At 44.0% G+C, this 20,272-nt stretch overlaps 2 non-coding genes across 2 annotated transcripts; one reads left to right on the top strand and one right to left on the bottom strand.

Annotated features, from left to right (window-relative positions):
* Positions 1-588: 588 nt before the first annotated feature.
* Positions 589-663, bottom strand: Trnat-ugu. Its single transcript has one exon. It is a non-coding gene; the product is annotated as a tRNA-Thr (tRNA).
* Positions 664-781: 118 nt separating this feature from the next.
* Positions 782-856, top strand: Trnat-ugu. Its single transcript has one exon. It is a non-coding gene; the product is annotated as a tRNA-Thr (tRNA).
* Positions 857-20,272: the final 19,416 nt, after the last annotated feature.

A 20,272-nucleotide genomic window follows, 5' to 3' on the forward strand; every position in this document is an offset into this window, starting at 1 on the left:
TCGCCTCTTTTTCCCAGGTGTCTCCAATTTAGATGATTCACTTGAGAGCCTTCTTTCGTGAATTTCTCCTTGCAGATTCTTATTACTGATCGTTCGCTAACTTGCAGAGCAGCTGCAGTTCACCCCACCACCTTATCCAAAGGAACGACAGGACCTCCTGCATCCCTCTCTCTCTCTCTCTCTCTCAAAATACTCCCTTACGGAACACACGTATTCACGCGCCTGACTGCGTATAACGACGCCATGTCCGCCACTTTTTGGAGGTTTCTGAGAAGTGTGCAGCCTCGGCCTCCCTCTCTTGCGACTGCTTTCATCAGACATCGTAAACACGCGAAGCTACAAGTCACTCAAATCTCTCACCCGCACGTCTGCAACGGCTGGCACAATGCCTTAGTCAGCTCAGCAGAGCGAAGTGGCAATGCAGTGCAGCCGACAGCTCCGGTTGCCATTGGTTTATTGGTGGCGGGAGCCCTGCAGCCCGTTGCCTGTCAAGTGACAACTAGTTTAAATAATGAAATGATAATTAAATAGACACCCTACCTGCAAGCAGGCGTTGATACACTACATTGGGGACATGTTGAAAATGTGTGCCCCGACCGGGACTCGAACCCGGCATCTCCTGCTTACATGGCAGGCGCTCTATCCATCTGAGCCACCGCGGGCACAGAGGATAGTGCGTCTGCAGGGAGCTTACATGGCAGGCGCTCTATCCATCTGAGCCACCGCGGGCACAGAGGATAGTGCGTCTGCAGGGAGTCCCTGCAGACGCACTATCCTCTGTGCCCGCGGTGGCTCAGATGGATAGAGCGCCTGCCATGTAAGCAGGAGATCCCGGGTTCGAGTCCCGGTCGGGGCACACATTTTCAACATGTCCCCAATGAAGTGTATCAACGCCTGCTTGCAGCTAGGGTGTCTATTTAATTATCATCTCATTTCTAGCAAAGCTGCATGGTCATCCACGGTAACTGTTCTTTCGGAAACAGATACTACCGTCATATATAGTTTAAGTAATAGTATAATGCTGACTGCTGTTCACCAGCGACGAAGGCTGGACTTTGCACGCCACTACCGCTCCTGGACGTCCGCTGAGTGGCAAGAGGTGACCTTTTCAGATGAATCGCGTTTTATGCTCCATCGGACAGATGACCGCTGGCGTGTGCAGCGTGAAACGTCTGAAAGCAAATATCCTGTAACAGTCGTCGGAAGAGTCCAGATCGAATGACGGACTGTTATCGTCTGGTGATCGCTTTCGTGGCACTCCCTGTGTGGTCTCGTTATTTTGGAAGGCTTGGAAAGCACAATGGTTCAAGCCAAGCATGCATCTATCCAAAAAAATTTGGTCGTACGTACAATCTATGAACGCTATAAATCATTCAATACCTTCTCTTGCTGACAGTACGGGTAATGTAACTGATGATAATAAACAGAAGACCGAAATTCTAAACATAGCTTTCAAAAACTCGTTTACGGTAGAGGACTGCAGCACCATTCCCCCTTTCAATTATCGAACAAACGCAATGAAGGCTGAAATCGTGTGTAGTATATCTGGGATTGTAAAACTTGAGATCCTTACACGCCAGGAAGGCATCTGGCCCAGACGGTATCCCTGTAAGATTATATGTTGACTATGCTACAAATATAGCACTATTCTTATCCGTCATCTATCAGAGATCATCGGAACGGCGGAAAGTTCCACGGGACTGGAAGAAGGTCCAGGTCATAGCAATCTATAAAAAGGGTAGAAAATCGGACGCACATAACTACTGGCCAATTTCACTAACATCCATTTGTTGTACAATCTTGGAACATATTTTGCGTTCAGACAAGCTAGACTCTGAGAAGCTCATCTGCAGAAACCAGCACGGTTTTTGGAAACAGCGGTCATGCGAGACACAGCTGGCCCTCTTTGTGCATAATACACAACAGGCTCTAGATACCGGTTTTGTATCCCGCCAGGAAGGCGGCGCGTGGGACTGCTCCTGTAACGGAATGGGTAGGCGGAATGTAGGAAGTGAGCAGGAACAGGTGAGGTATGATTCTCGCTACAGCTTTTTATGTGAAAGTACATTCAATTATTAGTCAATTACATACGTAACTTTACTTTTGCCCGTAGGTGCAAAACCGTATTCCCGTCGTAAGTAGTACATAGTCTCAACAGCAAGCTGAGGTTGAAGCTATGTTTCTAGGCCGTCTGCTCTTGATGAAGTCGGCTGAACCTGCAGCGGAGCTCGTAGATCTAAACAGCGCTTGCTAGAGGCCGCTGCTGTCGGTGTCTCGTAGTAGTGCCAACTTAACTTACGCCGTGGCATAGTAGCTATCAATACCACTACCGGCTCCCAGGTTGATGCCATATTTCTCGACTTTCGAAAGGCGTTCGACTCGGTTCCGCATTGTCGCTTGCTCAAAAAAGTGCGAGCTTACGGTCTATGCGATGACATATGCGGTTGGATAGAAAGTTTTCTAACAGCCAGGGAGCAGTATGTCGTCCCGAATGGGGTGACTTCATCGGAAACAAGCGTAACTTTAGGTGTGCCCCAGGGCAGCGTAATAGGTCCGCTGCTTTTAACGATTAACATAAACGATCTAGTTGATGGTATTGACAGCGGCGTTAGACTGTTTGCCGATGATGCTGTAGTCTATAGGAAAGTAGTATCACACGAAAGTTGTGAACAAATCAGTGAGGACTTGCAGAAAATAAATGCGTGGTGTAATGACTGGCAGTTGTTCAAATGGTTCAAATGCCTCTGAGCAGAGCACTAGGGGACTTAACATCTGAGGTCATCAGTCCCCTAGAACTTAGAACTACTTAAACCTATCTAACCTAAGAACATCACACACATCCATGCCCGAGGCAGGTTTCGAACCTGCGACCGTAGTTGTCGCTCGGTTCCATACTGAAGCGCCTAGAACCGCTCGGTCACTACTGCCGGCGACTGGTAGTTGTCTCTCATTATTAGTAAGTATAACCTACTGCGTATAACAAGGCGAAAATCCCCATTAATGTACGAGTACAAAATAAATGTCCTGTCTTTAGAAGCGGTAACATCCGTCAAGTATCTGGGTGTGACTATTCGAAATGATCTCAAATGGAATGATCAGATTACAGAAGGAACGGGTAAGGCAAACTCTAGATTGCGGTTTATTGGTCCTGAAGCGATGCAGTCCTTCAACAAAGGAAATAGCTTACAATACGTTAGTTGCACCAGTCTTAGCGTATTGTTCGTCTGTGTGGGACCCTTACCAGTTGGGTCTGATTCAAGAGATTGAGAAGGTCCAAAGAAGAGCGGCGAGATTCTTGACTGGTACATTTAGCCATGGCGAGAGCGTTACAAATCTTATAGAAAGTTTTAAAGTGGGAGACACTTGCAGATAGATGACGCGCTAAACCGAAGGCCCTACTCATTAAATTCTGAAATCCGATCATCACCGAGGATGTAGACCATATGTTATCACCACCAACTTTCAAATCGCGCAGTGATCACCATTCAAAGATAAGGGAAATTAGAGCTCGTACTGAGGCGTTCTGACAGTCGTATTTCCCTCGTGCGATCCACGTGAGGAACAGTGGGGGGGGGGGGGGGGGGGGGGGGAGAGAAATATCACTTTGGCACGAATTGTGCCCTCCGCCACACACCGCTTGGTGGGCAGCGGAGAATATATGTAGAAGGACCGTGTGCAACCCCACATGTAGTTTGCTTTTCCTCGGCACGATGTCATATACCAGCGGGACAATGCATCGTGCTACGCAGTTCGCAGTGTACGTGTGTGGTCCGAAGATCGCCAACGTGAGTTTACCGTAGTCCCCTTGCCACCAAATTCCATGAATTGAATCTCAGTCGTGAATCTGTGGACAACTAAACTCAATGGTGAATCTGAATCTGTGAACTACTACGATAGGGCTGATGCGGCGTGGATTCTTGAGAAACCTAGCGCAGCTGGCCAGAGCATCGTAGTCACATGGCTACACTTCCCTATCGGTAACCTCCAGAACCTTACTGACTCTTTCTGAAAGTTTCGCAGCCATCTGTGCTGCAAAAGAACATTATTCAGGCTTTTGGCAGGTGGTCACATTAAAAAGGACTGATCTTCTGTCGCTTGACCACGTGGGCATTCGTGTTCATAACCCATAATTAACAAAAAAGGGAAAGCTGCAGTAAATGAAAGATCTTCGATGAAGTTTGACATGAAGGTATACGGTAAACCCAAAAGAAACACAAATTGAGTAGCCCTGTCTCACAAATGTACCTGTCTACTAACATTTGCCAATGATTCGGCCAGCTAACTTCCTGCTGCAGGTCGAGTAATAAACATGATAAATACATCAGAAAGTGCAATACAGCAATAAAATCGAAAACCAGCACCTAAAGAGAGATCAAGAAATAATGTCGAGAGACGAACCTTGAAAATGAGAAATGCAAACCACTGGAATCGAGAAACAGGTGTGGTACGTTAGAGCTTACTGCACTACTAATGACCAACTTGCGGGGTCGAATGTGAGCGTCGCATTCCGTGTGACTGCACAATAACAACTACCGTATCTACTGGAAGCTCCCGACCGACGATCACGTTACCCGATTGCTATCTGCTGCAAACATGTTGCTGCTCCCAAGGTTATGGAGAGGCAGCGTGTTCTGAGGTGGCGGTAGCTTGGACGTTGTGGCACGTCCTACATCTTCAGCGACTGCTTAAACTGAAGCCCAAAGATCGGCCTTCTGTGCTTTTATTTCCTCGGCCGCCATCCCTAGTACACATCCGCTGGAGTCGAAGTAGAGCCCGCTGCCAACATAACTTGGGAAGGAGGCACTAACGGTTCCTATGCCCCCAGACAGCCAGAGTGGCTCGGCCATTTGTAGTTAAAGTTACGGGCCCTGTCTGGGTGTCAATTCTTCAGACTCACAGTCCCCACACGCCAGCGTGCCCTCCAGCCATGTTTTACGATGACGGCTGCAACTTTTAAAAAACTTGCCCCATTGAGCAATTTTAATATTAATTGACTGGTGAACAGGAAAAATGTTTAGCCCCATCCATCCGACAGCCCGGCATGCAGGCTTGACATCAGTAGTGTTTGCTGACCAGAGAAAATTAGTTTTGATAGTCAAATTGATTGATTTAATTAGTGAGCCTTTCAACTGTTCAATTACTAGGTCCGTGTTTGGTACCAATAAACTCACCGTTTCGTCAGTATAATGAATTTATAATCGGATTTCCGGATTAATCCCATTTCTCTCTCTCTCTCTCTCTCTCTCTCTGTCCCTCTCTCCCTTTGTTTTCTGGTAGTGAGGAGGGCTACTGCGGGTGCTGTATCTGTCCAAGAAAAGTCAATGGCTTGCATTCCTCTCTCTCTCTCTCTCTCTCTCTCTCTCTCTCTCTCTCTCTCTCTCTCTCTCATTCCTACTTTCTCTCTATGGTTCCATGATCTTAAGGCTGACCCCCGAAATATTCCATCCTTGACATGCCACTATAGCTGAGTATATTGTCACGTCAAGATGGGAAATGCTACTAATTTCGGCTTCTGTTGTTTCCTGTTGAGCCAGTTGAGTTCCAATCCATCTTGGCCAAAATCTTGTCGACCATCCCCTCGATGTTCCCGGCACATCTCAATATCTCTTCCGTGTCATATTTTAAGGCAACACCCTCATACAGCTATTGCCTTGATGTGCGTATCAAGACGCCATCCTGCTTTTTCGCGGCTCTGCTGTCTCTCAAGACCTTTCGTTCTTCCTTCTCCAGTCTAATAAGGCCCTCTTGCCGAAACTATTAGTCTGCGTCGCGTTTAACGAACAAATTCTGACTCTCAATATATAGTTTATACTGTGGCATTCATCGACAGGTTCTTCTTTGCATAGGTTGTCTTTGCAACATATCGTAGCTTCTCATGCTGTTGGGACTAGTGGTGTAGTAAGGTAGCTTGGCACCAAGTGTGGAGTATTAACTAGCGCACCCCTCCCCCAACTCTCACCAACCTCACAAAAATGTTTTTAGGGGAGCAATTTTTTATTCAAGTGGTTAAGTAAGCAATGTATAATCTTGGCTATGTTATAAACGACGTAGTTTAATTGTTTATTAATGAAGCAGTACAATTAACTAAAGATCATCTTACTGGTAGGTGACTGCAACATGCAGTACATTAGTGCAGCGTCTCTGTTTGATAGTGTCTGAAAAGTTCGGTGCAGTGTTCCTTCAGACTTGCGTTAATTTCCGGAGGTAAATTACATCAAACGTAAAGGACACTCTCAAATACAGACACTACTCTAATGTGTTTCATACCAAAGCCAAGGCAACTTTAAGAGAAAATTAAAGTAAGTCTCTCCCAGAGTGGGAATCACATAACTATGCGATCACTGTGGGAAGTAGACACTGGGGACATATGGAACTTCGGGTCTGTCCGTGAAGCGTGCTATGTTTTTCAGCTAAAAATAATGAATTGTCAACTAGAGAATCATGCTTGACTCATAGTGGACATCAGTAATTCTTCATTAGTCTCAGTTCTGAAAAACTCCTTAACACGATGCAACCGAAACACAGAAAATAAGAAAAATCTTAATGCAGAGTGAGCTTGAGAATAGATTTGTAAAATTCTTATTCATCCACTAGCAGTAATATTAAAGATTTCCAACTAAGAGACTGTTTTGGAGCTCTGCCAGCCTGCAGGAATATTCATAAGTGTGGGATTTCTAGAAGGACTCGATCTTCAGAAATCTCGAACAGTTTTCAGCTAAACTTTGCGCAGTCGCCGGAATTCCGGTTTTTAATAACATTCCTAGGCTCTAACACAGCAAAACGCTCTGATATATATTCCATGGTTTTTGCAACAAGTATCGATTATTTAGAGGAACCTGTAGATGCACTCTGTCATTGACTTTCTTAGTATCCTCGCAAGTAGAAGTTCTGCAACAAGAAGATAATTTCTTTTGTATTTCTCAAAGAGTTTTAGAATCCACGTAATACATATCCCGGAACTGATTCAAGAATCTTTAAATACTTCTGAGCATGGTTGACTTTTCCTAAGACCACCATAAACACAAAAATTACAGCAACGAGAAATCACACAATGAAGGTGGCAGAGTTTGAGCAGCTCCTCTGCTTTCTATGGTCTTAAAGAAGTTTCTAAAGTACCGAAACACCGGCTTCAGAGCTTCGTAGTGAAAGTCTCTTACCTTTAACTTCAGTATCTTTCAGAACGATCGCCCATCCTTGGGTAGAAGCTGAGTAAAACACTCTCAAACTTTCTAAAATGTTCAAAAAACGTCACACACTGTTCCAAAAGCGTTCAGTCCGCGCAAGTTGAGAAAGTGATTTGATATGGTACAAACAATGTCTTCGAATTAAGTTCGTCCCTACCACTGTAGAAGCATTGTGATGTCCTTGTCCTCGGCTCGTTACTATATCCAGACCATCCTGCCATCCTGTTCAATAACATGCAAAATATCTTCTCTGGTAACTTACATTCGCAGCGCGTGCTTCACTATTTGCATTACACAATAAAAAATATATAAAACAGGATTTCAAAGAGCACCACATCAAGAACGTGTTGTAGCAGTTACATGATTTAACAAACGTAACAGCCATGTCTTTTTTGCAAACACATGTGACCCACAAGAGAATCTGATCTTTAAGGAGAATACCTCGAGTTAATAAATGTCCTTTTTCATGGCTCATAATTCGTTAGTCTTTCCTGATTTCATTACTTTTCACCTCTTCTGATTATTAAAGATTGCTGTCCTGGTTGAGAAACGTCTGTTAAATTATTAGTGCGATGCAGTCCCCGATCAGTCGTGCTGAAATCGTTTACTTAGATCCCGTTGCGCGTTTTACATAAACCATTGGGCCAAATCTCATTACGTTCTCTTACAGACTTCAGACGGGATTGCATAGCGGCCTTCCTTCCTCCATAACTTCCGTTAGATGCGGCGAAAGATGTACACTGATCAGCCAGAACATTAGGACCACATACCTAATAACCGGACATCCACATTTGGCATGGATAACAGCGGTGATGTAGTGGGACGCGAAATTGAAGCGTCACCCATCCACCAGTGTCAGCCCGGTTTGCAGGTGAATATAAGTTTAATTTAGTGTTTTATTTATGTATTTTGTAATATTTGTAATGTTTGTGAATTATCTAAAGTTTTGTATTTTTTTATGTTTCATGTACGGAGAGGGCGGCGCAACGAACGGAGACAGCATCTTCACTGCCGGGACGAGAGATAAAATTGTTTGCCACTATATGTCGCGGGTCGACAGCCAAAGAGCAACAGAAGATCCGGAAACCGAGTTGTTGCGTCGTGCTTCTAAAAACTGAAAAAATAAGAATTTGTAATGTTCGTACAACAATGACGTCATAGAAAGTTAATCATGTTGTAAATGTTCAGTCCTATCTTGTCAAGGCTCAGGGTCACGTCTATATGTAGTATATAGGAAGATAATAAACTAGTGTATACTATAAATGTTTGAATACGTGTTCCGAGAATTTATTTATGAAGTATTATGTTAAGGAAGAAGTATTACTAATTTATTTGACAAGATTATTAATTTTGGATAACGTTCATCGCGAGTTTGAGTTTATTCAATGTGGTTTTAATATTTATTGAAGCAGATAACTTGCATTAATATCATTTCTGAGAAGAAACAAACGACATCTAAATTGGAAAAAGTTTGCGCAAACCAATAGGACTGAGTGACATAATTCTGCGCATACGACTCAAATGATGATGTTTTAATTACAGTTTCGTTCAAGAACCATTGAGAGACAATTTTAAAAAGAATTTAAATAATTTTGAAGTGTGTTGTAACTGACGTAGGTGACGAAGTCTGCACATGGTCATATGTCAAAAGAAAATCATTTATACAAAACTTACGTCGTTACACTACAGTGACCGATCCTGGCGTGGAAGCAATGAGGTCTTTCTTGGTCGCTGGAGAAAGGTGGCATCACATCTGCATACACAAGTCACCTGATTCCCTTATATTCCCGGTTGGGTGGGGGGAGGGGGGGGGGGAGAGGGGGCGATGGATTCTGACACTATGTTCAATCACATCCCAGATGTGTTCGATTGGGTTCAGACCTGACACCTGACGAGTTGGGGGGCTAGTACATCAATTGGAACTCACCGCTGTGTTCCTCGAACGGTTTAATCACACACCTGGCCTTCTGATACGTCGCATTATCTTGATGAAATGTGCCACTGCCATTGGGAGACATAAGCCTCATTAAGGGCTGTACGTGGTCTGCAACCAGTGTACGATGTGTACAATATTCCTTGGCCTTCATGGTGCCTTGCGTGAGCTCCACTGGAGCCATGGATGACCACGTGAATGTTCCCCAGAGCTGCCGCCAGCTTATCTCCGTCCCCCAGTACGGCTGAGGAGCTCTTCCCCTGGAAGACGACGGATTCGCGCCCTCCCATCGCCATGATGAAGAAGGTATCGGAATTCACCAGACCATGCAACGCCCTGCCGCTGCGCCATCGTCCAGCGCCGAGGATGAAGTGCCCATTTCAGTCGCAGTTGCCGATGTCGTAGTGCTAACATTGGCAAATGCAAGGGTCGTCGGCTGCGGAGGCCCATCTTTAGCAATGTTCGGTGCACTGTGTGTTCAGACACACTTGCACTCTGCCCAGCATTAATGTCTGATGTTAGTTCCGCCACGTTTCGCTGCCCGTCTTGTTTTACTAGTCTGCCCAGCCTACGACGACCGACGTCTGTAATGACGGGTGGCTGCCTAACCCCACGACATCTGGACGTGGTTTCACCTTGGTTCCGCCATGTGTGGGAGACGTTCACCACAGCACTCCTGGGACACTCGACAAGTCGTGTAGTAAGCCATCACAATCTGCCCTCGTTCGAACTCAGACAGATCGCGCGCCTTCCCCATTCTACATACATACAGCACGCTCACTGATACCCCACGCGCCGTGCTTGTCTGACTAGCAGTCATTTCCCACTAGATGACGTTGGTATTCCCTGGACGGCTTTATGCCGATAGTGGGTAGGTGGTCATAATGTTCTGATTTATCAGTGTACCTCGGATTTTCCGTAGTACTGAAATTCAGATTCAACAGAATTAGACGATCGACAGCATCAGTGTGTGAGGTTGAATCTAATACAGGGAACAACAGGCAGCTTTTACGTTCACCTCTGAGCCCTCGCACACGGATACATCCAACGTAATGCTGCATGCAAAATCGTAACTCGTGTAAAGATGAGTTGGTGCCCCCTTGCCACAGTTATTGGTCACTAGATTGTTGGGGAGCTCAATGCTACTGCATCAAGGGAAGCTGCAACACTGGCGGTGATAAATCTTGGTGCTCCAGAGCCGTCGCGTGGTCCCTCTCAGAGTTTGTTTGTCTTGCAGCAAACAAGACCATTTCCTAAGTTAAGGTACGTGATATTGGTGTACCCCTCAGCACAGGCAAGCGGAAGGGGTTGTACTTTCAGGCGCTAGTCGAGTTCAGCTATTGAGATCCTCCACTGAGTTGAGCATTGCTCTTCTGAACCCATCGATCCTTATCCACATTCGCATGTTCGTCATGAGATCCTGACCAACACGAGCAGCTATAACGTTGAATGGTAAACCACTGTCCCGATAAGTCACGATCATGTGATAGGCATGCTGATACACATTTCTCCATCTTGAAGAGGCACAACAATATTTCTCATGAACAGCCAACATTTAAACGCAATATTTGGATGAGATACGCACTGAGCTGTCTTTGCTTACACAGGTTGATTTTGTTAAGTGGCCGTGCGGGATAGCCGAGCGTCACGGTTCGCGCGGCTCCCCCGATCGGAGGTTCGTGTCCTCCCTCGGGCATGGGTGTGTGTGTGTGTGTGTTGTCCTTAGTGTAAGTTAGTTTAAGTTAGATTAAGTGTTGCGTAAGCCTAGGGACCAATGACCTCAGCAGTTTGGTCCCATAAGACCTTACCACAAATTTCCAGATTTGGTTAAATTCGGACAAACTGGAGGAAACGATCGCTGAGAGAGTACAGAGGAAAATTGGTCAGGTGGACATATGGCCGAAAATCCGTCCCCTGAGAGGTGAAGATAAAAGAAGTTTCACAGTGTAGGTTTGAGCGCTTGAAAGATCACATAAGAACACACCTATCTAGTGGATATGCTCTCTCCCAAAGTTTTAGCTCCACACTCAAGGGGACGGTTATGTCGTCCATCATTGTTGCGCACTCAACCATTGGTAGTAAGGGACACACGTTTCATTGCTATTGCCGAATCACACTAATGTGGATGTGTGTGATGTAGTACAGAGCACCGGCCGCTGTGGCCGAGCAGTTCTAGACGCTTAAGTGAGATTACTTTTGCGAGGGGCGGTACTGTCAACCTTCAAAGCATCTACTGTGGCCTATGGAGAATCCTCATGTTATAGTGACAGCGAATGATCAGCATCCGTCCAGCTTCAGTGTGTGGGCGAGAATCAGTGGCGATTCCCTCGTAGGACCAATGATCTTATCACATCGCCTCAGCCGGCCACTGTGACCGATCGGTTCTAGGCGCTTCAGTCTGGAACCGCGCGACCGCTACGGTCGCAGGTTCGAATCCTGCCTCGGGCACGGATGTGTGTGATGTCCGTAGGTTAGTAGGTTTAAGTAGTTCCAACTTCTAGGGGACTGATGACCTCATATGTTAAGTCCCATAGTGCTCAGAGCCATTTGAACCATTTGATGACCTTATATGTTAAATTCCATAGTGCTTAGAGCCATTTGAACCATTTGAACATCCCCTCACAGCTGAAGCATATCTGCAGTTGCTGTGGGAGACCCTGCCTTGCCTCGCTTACTAGAAGACGTTCTTTGGTGGTATGAATGGTAATGTGGCTACTACACAATGGTGTTCCAGGTCACTTCCGTATTCCCATACAGATGCATCTCGACATCTACCCTGGCTGAGTTAGTTACATGTTCCATAGATCATTTAAAAAATTTCTTTATCGAAATAATGTTTAACGAGTCAGTTTACAGGATATGTATGCATGATTAGTGTTAACAGTAATGAACACATTATTGTTTTTGGTTCTACTCATAGAACTACACATTTTCTTATTTGCTACTAATTTTTAAGTAGAAATACCTCAATAGAATAGATCGCGTTGTCAGGAGAGATGACTTTCAAATTAGATTTAAAACTTGCATCGCTATCTGTTCAAATGGCTCTGAGCACTATGGGACTTAACATCTATAGTCATCAGTCGCCTAGAACTTAGAACTACTTAATCCTAACTAACCTAAAGACATCACACAACACCCAGTCATCACGAGGCAGAGAAAATCCCTGACCCCGCCGGGAATCGAACCCGGGAACCCGGGCGCGGGAAGCGAGAACGCTACCGCGCGACCACGAGCTGCGGACATCGCTATCTGTCAGACAATTTATGTTACAGGGCAAATGATCAAAAATTATTGAACTCCTTTCTGAGCCACTGACAGCTTTAACAGAGGATAATAAAGGCCATTTTTCCCTCTAGTGTTGCAGGTATGCACATCACTAGTCTTCTGAAATCGTGATGGATTGTTTACGACGATTTTCACTAGCAGATATATGTATTGTGACGGCGCAATTAAAATACCTAGCTCCTTGAAGGGGTACCTACATGACGTTCTGGGACAACAAGACAGACTACTCTTACTGCTCACTTTTAGGCAATCAGTACTTTCTTTCTAAGTGATGAGTTACGCCGGAAAATTATTCCGTACAACATTACTGTGTGGAAATATGCTAAATATCTCAGGGGATTGATACGTTTGTTTCCAAGATCAGCAATTCTACGAAGAGCCTAAGTAGCTGAACTTAACTGCTTGAGAAGGTCAGCAATATGTTTCTTCCAGATCAAGTTTTCATCAATATGTTCACTCAAAAATGTAGTGCATTCTGCCCTATTTGCAGAATCCTGCTCATATTCTATATCAGATGACAGTATGACTATTCTACAGAACTGAATGTAGTGTTCTTTTTTCAAAATTTAATTGAGAGTTCGTTTCCATGGATCAACTTACTATTATAACACAAACATTATTATAACACAAGCCTCGATTTCGCTTGTTGACTGTTAAGTGGTTTATCATTCACATGTATAAGGAATAGGATTGGACCCAAACTTGAACCTTGTGGAACAGCCTTTGTGACCTTTTTTTCCACAGTCACTAACTTTTCTACCTTTCAGACATTGCCTGAATTATTCAGAACTGCCTTTCCCATTCTGTTTGTTATGATTCAAACCAGCTGCGCACAAAGCTATGAATTCCATAAAACTTGAGTTTTTCTGAAATAGTATCACGCACCTAGTCGTTGGACTTAACCCTTCAGATTTCTACCTGTGGGGTCACCTGAAAAAAGTCGTGTATGCACAGCCCCTCCTGTACGTGCAGACGTTAGAATAATGGACTCATGCTGCAAGTGACGACACTCGGTTGCAGAATGGCACATCTGAATGTGTGCGACAGTCGCTGCTGTGTGATGGTCACACATACTTAAGAGGCCCAATGGAGCCAATGCGAACTCCTTGTGTAGCGGTGGTCTCGTGACAGTGTGTCAGGCACTGCATTGTACTGTACGGGCAAGATTAATTAATAAGTATCCCACAGCATAGACACCATGCTTTTGCTGTGTAGATATGAGGTTCCTTGCTTTTTATCATTGAGGGATCATTACATACGACTTGTTCCCATTTAGTAAAGGCACCCTGTACATAGAACGTAGATTGCCGGCACTGCTATCTACTTTGATCAGATGAGCCGTAATACTAAATGTTTGCGTATCAAAGTATGTAGTGCACTGCGTGTCAGTTTGTTGTTCCATGCCTGCTTCGTGGTGTAGCAATTTTAATGGCCCGCTTAACATCCACATCCACTGTAGCTGCACAACGGCTGTAATACTCTGAAAATATTGAATAAACTACAGTTCTATGACCCGACGACGTGATGGGTGGGGGTATCAAGGTGAAGTTCTGAAGCAGCAATGTGAAGACTGCAAGTCAGGAGCGACCTCATCTCATAGTTAGTCAACCCCTCCGTGTAGCCCATTAACGCTGTAGGCGGACACTCGTCAAGTTGCTCAAGAGAGACAGTGGTAGAGCGAGAGAGAGGGGGATGGAGTGAGCAGTGGGGAAAGGGGAACCGCTGGGCGACGGCCTAATTGAAAGTTGCAGGTGGGCGGTCGGCCAGCGCTGGCACTGCGCCGCTTGATGGGAAAAGTTGGCAGCCCTGCGACCAGCCTAGCGAACTGTCCAGATGCTCTACCAAGTCAGAAACGTCCACTGACTCCTTATTATCGATACCACGGAGTTCCACTAATTCCGACAGATGTTGCTCAAATAGCGAAAATATTCTTCGTTTTCATGTCTTATTGTTTTGCTTTTTCCAGATCCCTGTAGTCTACGTCTCTTTCGAACTCGATAATATCTCGTTGCTGCTGTTGCGTTTTACAGTCTGGAAGCTGCTATGAGATTCTCCGCAGTACTCTTATCTTGTGAAACAATCTTAATCTCTGCATAAATACTGCATCCTACATCCATTTAAACCTCCTTACTGTAGTCAAGCCTTGGCCCTAATCTTAGTTTTACCCACCACATTTCCCTCCATTACCAAATTGACAATTCCTTGCTGCTTCAGGATGTGCCCTATCAACCGAAGTCTTCTGTTAGACAAGTTGTGCCATAAATTTGTTTACTCCCTAGATTGCTTCAATATCCCTTCATTATTTATTCGTTCAATCTGAGTCTGCCTAGTTAGGTGTAAGAGAGGGCCTGAAGGTCCTAATCTTGCCAGGTAAAATAAATGCATAAATAAATAAAATTTATTCAGTCTACCCATCTAATCCCCAGTATTTTTCTCAAGCACTACACTTCAAAAGCTGTTACTCTCTTGTCGCCCGAACTCTATATTGTTAGTATTTCACTTCTGCAGAAGTCTATCTCCAGACGGATAGCTAAATTTTCTAGTAACAAATTTCCTGTTTTTCACAACCACTCCTCTTCCTATCGCAAGTCAGAAATGTATATCCTCCCTGCTTTAGCTACCCTTGGATATTTCGCCGCCCAAATAAGAAGACACATCTGTTACTTTTAGTATCTCATTTCGTGATCTAATTCTTTCAACACCAACTGATTTAAATCGAATACATTCCAGTATTCTTCTTATACTTTTGTTGAGCTTCATCTTGTAACATGCTTTCAGGACACAGTTCTATTCTATTGAGTTAATGCACGCATTCCCTTGGCATTTCTGACAGTTGAAACATCGTTGGGATATGTTAAAGAATTTTCTTCTTTCCTGCGGTTTAATTCCCTTTCCACATTTTTCCTTGGTTTTATTTTCTGATCCCTAAATGTGCAAAATTAATAGCATATGCCAATTTTTTAATCCACTCCAACTACTCCTCCCCCCACCTTTCTCAGAAACGTTATCAAGTGTATTTACGTAATTTCAAGTACAAAAATCGACAGGCATTATTAATTTGTCTGTTTACCTGTGGCCCCATTCATTTGTCTGTTGCAGAATATAAGAATACAGCAGCTTAACGTTTCATCGACAACAGATCCACGACTGCGCAACGTCATTTACTTAACCTCACAGCAACATTTTAGTTCTTATAGAAAACACGCATCATCAGTTCTTATGGAGAACACACATCAGCAAGGTTATCAATTAATTTATTTACATAATTTAATGTTCAAATTTTGTAAATAGCTTCAAAGATAATCTCTTGAATCAATTCTCGAAGTGCATTGGCACGACTGAGTTCCAGTTTCGTGATTACTACAATCCGAGCAGAATACACAAAAAATATAGCAGCAGGATTGGGGTGCCTGTCTGGCACATCCAGATGTACACTGACCTTTGAGCTTCCTCCAGCGACCGAGCGAGGTGGCGCAGTGGTTAGCACACTGGACTCGCATTCGGGAGGACGACGGTTCAATCTCGCGTCCGGCCATCCTGATTTAGGTTTTCTGTGATTTCCCTAAATCACTCCAGGCAAATGCCGGGACGGTTCCTTTGAAAGGGCACGGCCGACTTCCTTCCCCATCCTTTCCTAATCCAATGAGACCGATGACATCGCTGTTTGGTCTTTTCCCTCAAACAACCCAACCCGTCCTCCAGTGAACACTATCGATACCTTTGTTGGATATATTCTAATCTCTGTCTTCCTCTACAGTTTTTATCTTTTACAAGTCCCTCAAGGACGATGCCTGGGAGTCCTCCAGTTAAGAGTGTCCAAACATTTGTCGGATATATTGCAATCTCTGTCTTCCTTTACAGTTGTTGTCTTCTGCGAATCCCTCAAGCGCCATGGAAGTTATTCGTTGTTATTCTTAACACATATCCTATCTCATCTCCTTACCAGTGTTTTCCATACGTTTCTTCCTTCGCAGATTCTGAGGAGAAATTCCTGATTCCTTGTGTTATCAGTCCAAATAATTTTCAACATTCTTCTGTAGCACCACATCTTAGACGCTTCCATGCTTCAACTTTCCGGTTTTCCAACAGTCCATCATTCACCACAATACAGTAGTGTCTTCCAAACGTACGTTCTACTAATATCTTCCTGAAATTAAACATGGTATTTGATACAAGGAGACTTCTCGTGGTCATATATGTCCCCTTTGCCTATGCTAGCCTGCTTTTTATGTCCGCCTTGATCGTCCGTCATGTGTTATTTTGTTTCAAAGGTTACTGAATTCCTTAGCTTTATTTACTTGGCGATCCACAGTTTCGATGTTGAACAGATCTCTAGCGTTGTTTCTGATACTCCTCATTACTTTCTTCTTTCTTTGGTTTACTTCAGTTCGCATTCTCTACTCATTAGACTGTTCATTCCATTCAGCACATCCTGAAATTCTTATTCACCTCTCAGGGAATAGCAGTATCATCAGCGAATCTTACCATTGATACCCTTTCAACCTGAATTGTAATCCCACTGTTGAATTCCTTCCTTTCCTTCATTGTTTCTTGGATGGTGAAATTAAACATTATGGGCGAATTATCACATCTCTATCTTACATTCTTCATAATCTGAGCACTTCGTTCTTCATCTGTAATTGTTATTGGTCCTTCTTGGCTCTCATACATATTATATATTACCCACTTTCCCCTACAGTTAATTCCTATTTGTCTTAAAATTTCGAATTTCTTACAACATTTTACACTGTCGAAAATTTTTTTCTAATTCCATAAATCGTATAAAGTTTGTTGGTTTTTCTTCATTCTTGCTTCCATTATCAAGAATTACGTCTGACAAATACCCATCCACTTTACACAAGCAGTCGCCATATGTTCCCACCTACGATTTCAGCACTCCTATTGGTATGTGAGAATACCGCTACTGAGGGGGAATGGAGTCAGTGGACGACCACAACTTACCCAGCCACAAGAAACACGTAAAATGTAGGAAAAATGCACGAACAGGCTACGAGAGCCTCTTCAGGAACAAGTTGAGGAAAAACTCCTGTGACAAGAAACACCATCCAACAATGGTACAGCGTTGTTTACCATAAAAATACCTGCTGCTAGGCCACCCGTCCAGCAGCAAACATAACCTCACCGCAGTCACTGCTGTTATCGATCTCTACGCTGTTATATGTAAATTGAAGATGGAGGAGGAGGGGAGAAAGGAAGGGAAGGGGAAGGGATCACTGATGCCAGGTGCATGTGGACATTACGCAGTATCACCTGCGATGAGTGAAAATGTGTACCAGACCGGTATTCGAACGCAGGATCTCCTGCTTACTTCGTGGGTGCGTTAACCACTGCGCCATCGGGACACACTGTTTAACGCAACTGCGCGGACTATTTCGGCACGCCTCACGGCCGACCCACACCCCCAACGAGTGCCACCTATTTGGTATTCCCTGTCCATTGCTATTCTGAAATTCCCACAGGAGGTTGGATTTACTTATGCATTTGCACTGAAGAAGGTGGATCCATTGCCCTTCTAGGCGAATCAGTTATATGGATGCGTGGTGTCTGTTCTTTTAGACATGTCCGAAAGAACAGACATCACGCATTCATGTAACTCTACGGTGCTGTTGTGACAGTCGTTTGTTGGTGAAGAGCTGGGGTACCGGCAGGTGTTTCCTCCTGTAACTTCAGCCCTTTGCGACGTTGTTGGATGCTGTTTCTGGACAAAGGGTTCTATCCTTTATCTGTTTATGAAGTCACATTCTACAACTGCTCAAAATTTTTTTGTATGTTTTTGCTACAAGCTGTATATCACTCTTTTGCCACACTTATTTTTGCGTCATCAGTTACGATCTTAACTCGGTTGCATGTGGTGTGTAAATCGTCCGTAAGTCAATAATTTCACTGAAATTAATAGAAATCTCTGTAAATACAGTGTCGGAAAACGATTTCTCTGGAAACTATTCAGAAATGTTTGGAAATTGCATGAGGAAATGCCAATGAAAAGCAGGCCGGAGTGGCCGTGCGATTCTAGGCGCTACAGTCTAGAGCCGAGCGACCGCTACGGTCGCAGATTCGAATCCTGCCTCGGGCATGGATGTGTGTGATGTCCTTATGTTAGTTAAGTTTAATTAGTTCTAAGTTCTAGGCGACTGATGACCTCAGAAGTTAAGTCGCGTAGTGCTCAGAGCCATTTGAACCATTTTGAACCAATGAAAATAAAAATTTGACTCTGGCTTGGAGGCGTGCTTAGATGGCTAAGACGATTGTCATCTGAAGTAGGAAATCAGAGGCTGACTCCCATTCACATTGACATAAGTCCTTAGCAAAGACGAAGAAAGATAAATATTGTACAACAATGTTGATCCGGGTATTTTCAAAACAACGAGTCACAATTTCGCCCAGCTTATACAGCTGTTACTGAATTTAAGGGTGCAGTAACTTACGAGAGAATTATGATGCAAGATCGTGAGCCGACTTTATATAAACAAAAATTAAAAAAAAACACACAATTAAACGAAGTAACATTAACCTAGGCAATTCGTGAAGAATACGTGCAGTATATGAGCTCTGACATTTTTGTTTGCACTGGACTTAACTGTTAGTGTTATCGAAGAGAATTTATATTCATCCATCTGTTTGTCTGAAATTCATCTTATAGTTATTAGGTTTTCTCCTAATCTTCGTCAGATTGTAGTATCTTTAATACGTTCCACAAATTTCCCTTTCGTTTAGACAAAAGCAGATGTTTGCAAAACTAAACATCGTTGCCATCCCTCCTTAACTGTTGCTCATGTTCTGGAGAATCTGCCCTTGTATGTCATCTTATCGGGTTAAAAATGTTGAGGTCAAGAGCATAGTGGATTTTATGCTTTCACTGCGTTAGTTCCCATGCTTTGATAATAGCGAAGAAGAACAACTGAGGGGTATTTTTTCCCTTCCTTACAAGGAGCATACGTTAACCTCAACTAATGAGGTAGCGTAATCGATAAACCATTGCACTCTATTTCAGGAAGAGTGGGTCCATATCGCCGTCGGCTGTCCATGTTACACTGACGGAAAAAATTGTAACACCAAAAACTAATTAATGTAGAGTAATGAAATTTCGTGAATACATTTATCTAGACAATATATCTAAGTCACAAACATTGCAGGATCATAGGTTGATATAAGCGCGAGATTAGCCACTGAAAACGTGAAAAGCTGATATATTAATAACCGATATAATCGCCAGAATGTTGAATGCAAGTATGCAAATGTGCATGCATTGCGTTGTACAGGTTCCGGATGTTAGTTCGTGGGATGGAGGTCCATGCCTGATGCACTTGGTCAGTCAATACAGTGTCGGTTAATGCTGTCTGTGGATGACACTGATTTGTCGTCCGTGCTCGATTGCAGACAGATCTGGTGATCTGATCAGTTCAAGGTAACATCCCAACACACTAGAGCATGTTGGATTACAATAGCACTATGTGGGCGAGCGTTATACTGTCGGAAAACACCACCTGGAATGCTGTTCAAGAATGGCAGCACAACAGGTGCAATACCAGATTAGACGTAGAATTTGGCAGCAAGGGTGCATGGGTTAACCACGAGACTGTTCTTGGTGTCATACGAAATCACACCCAAGACCATAACTCCAGGTGTAGGTCCAGGGTGTATAGCAAGCAGAAAGGTTGGTTGCAAGCCCTCATCTTGCCTCCTCCTAACTAACACATGGTCATCACTGGCACCAAAGCTGAATCAAATTTCATCTGAAAACACTACGCACCTCCACCCTGCCCTCCAATGAACTCTCGTTTGACACCACTGAAGCCGCAAACGGCGGTGGTTTGGTGTCAGTGGAAATCAGGAAACCGGGTGTCTG

This window comes from Schistocerca americana, chromosome 2 (assembly GCF_021461395.2).
Source record: "Schistocerca americana isolate TAMUIC-IGC-003095 chromosome 2, iqSchAmer2.1, whole genome shotgun sequence".
NCBI lineage: Eukaryota > Metazoa > Arthropoda > Insecta > Orthoptera > Acrididae > Schistocerca > Schistocerca americana.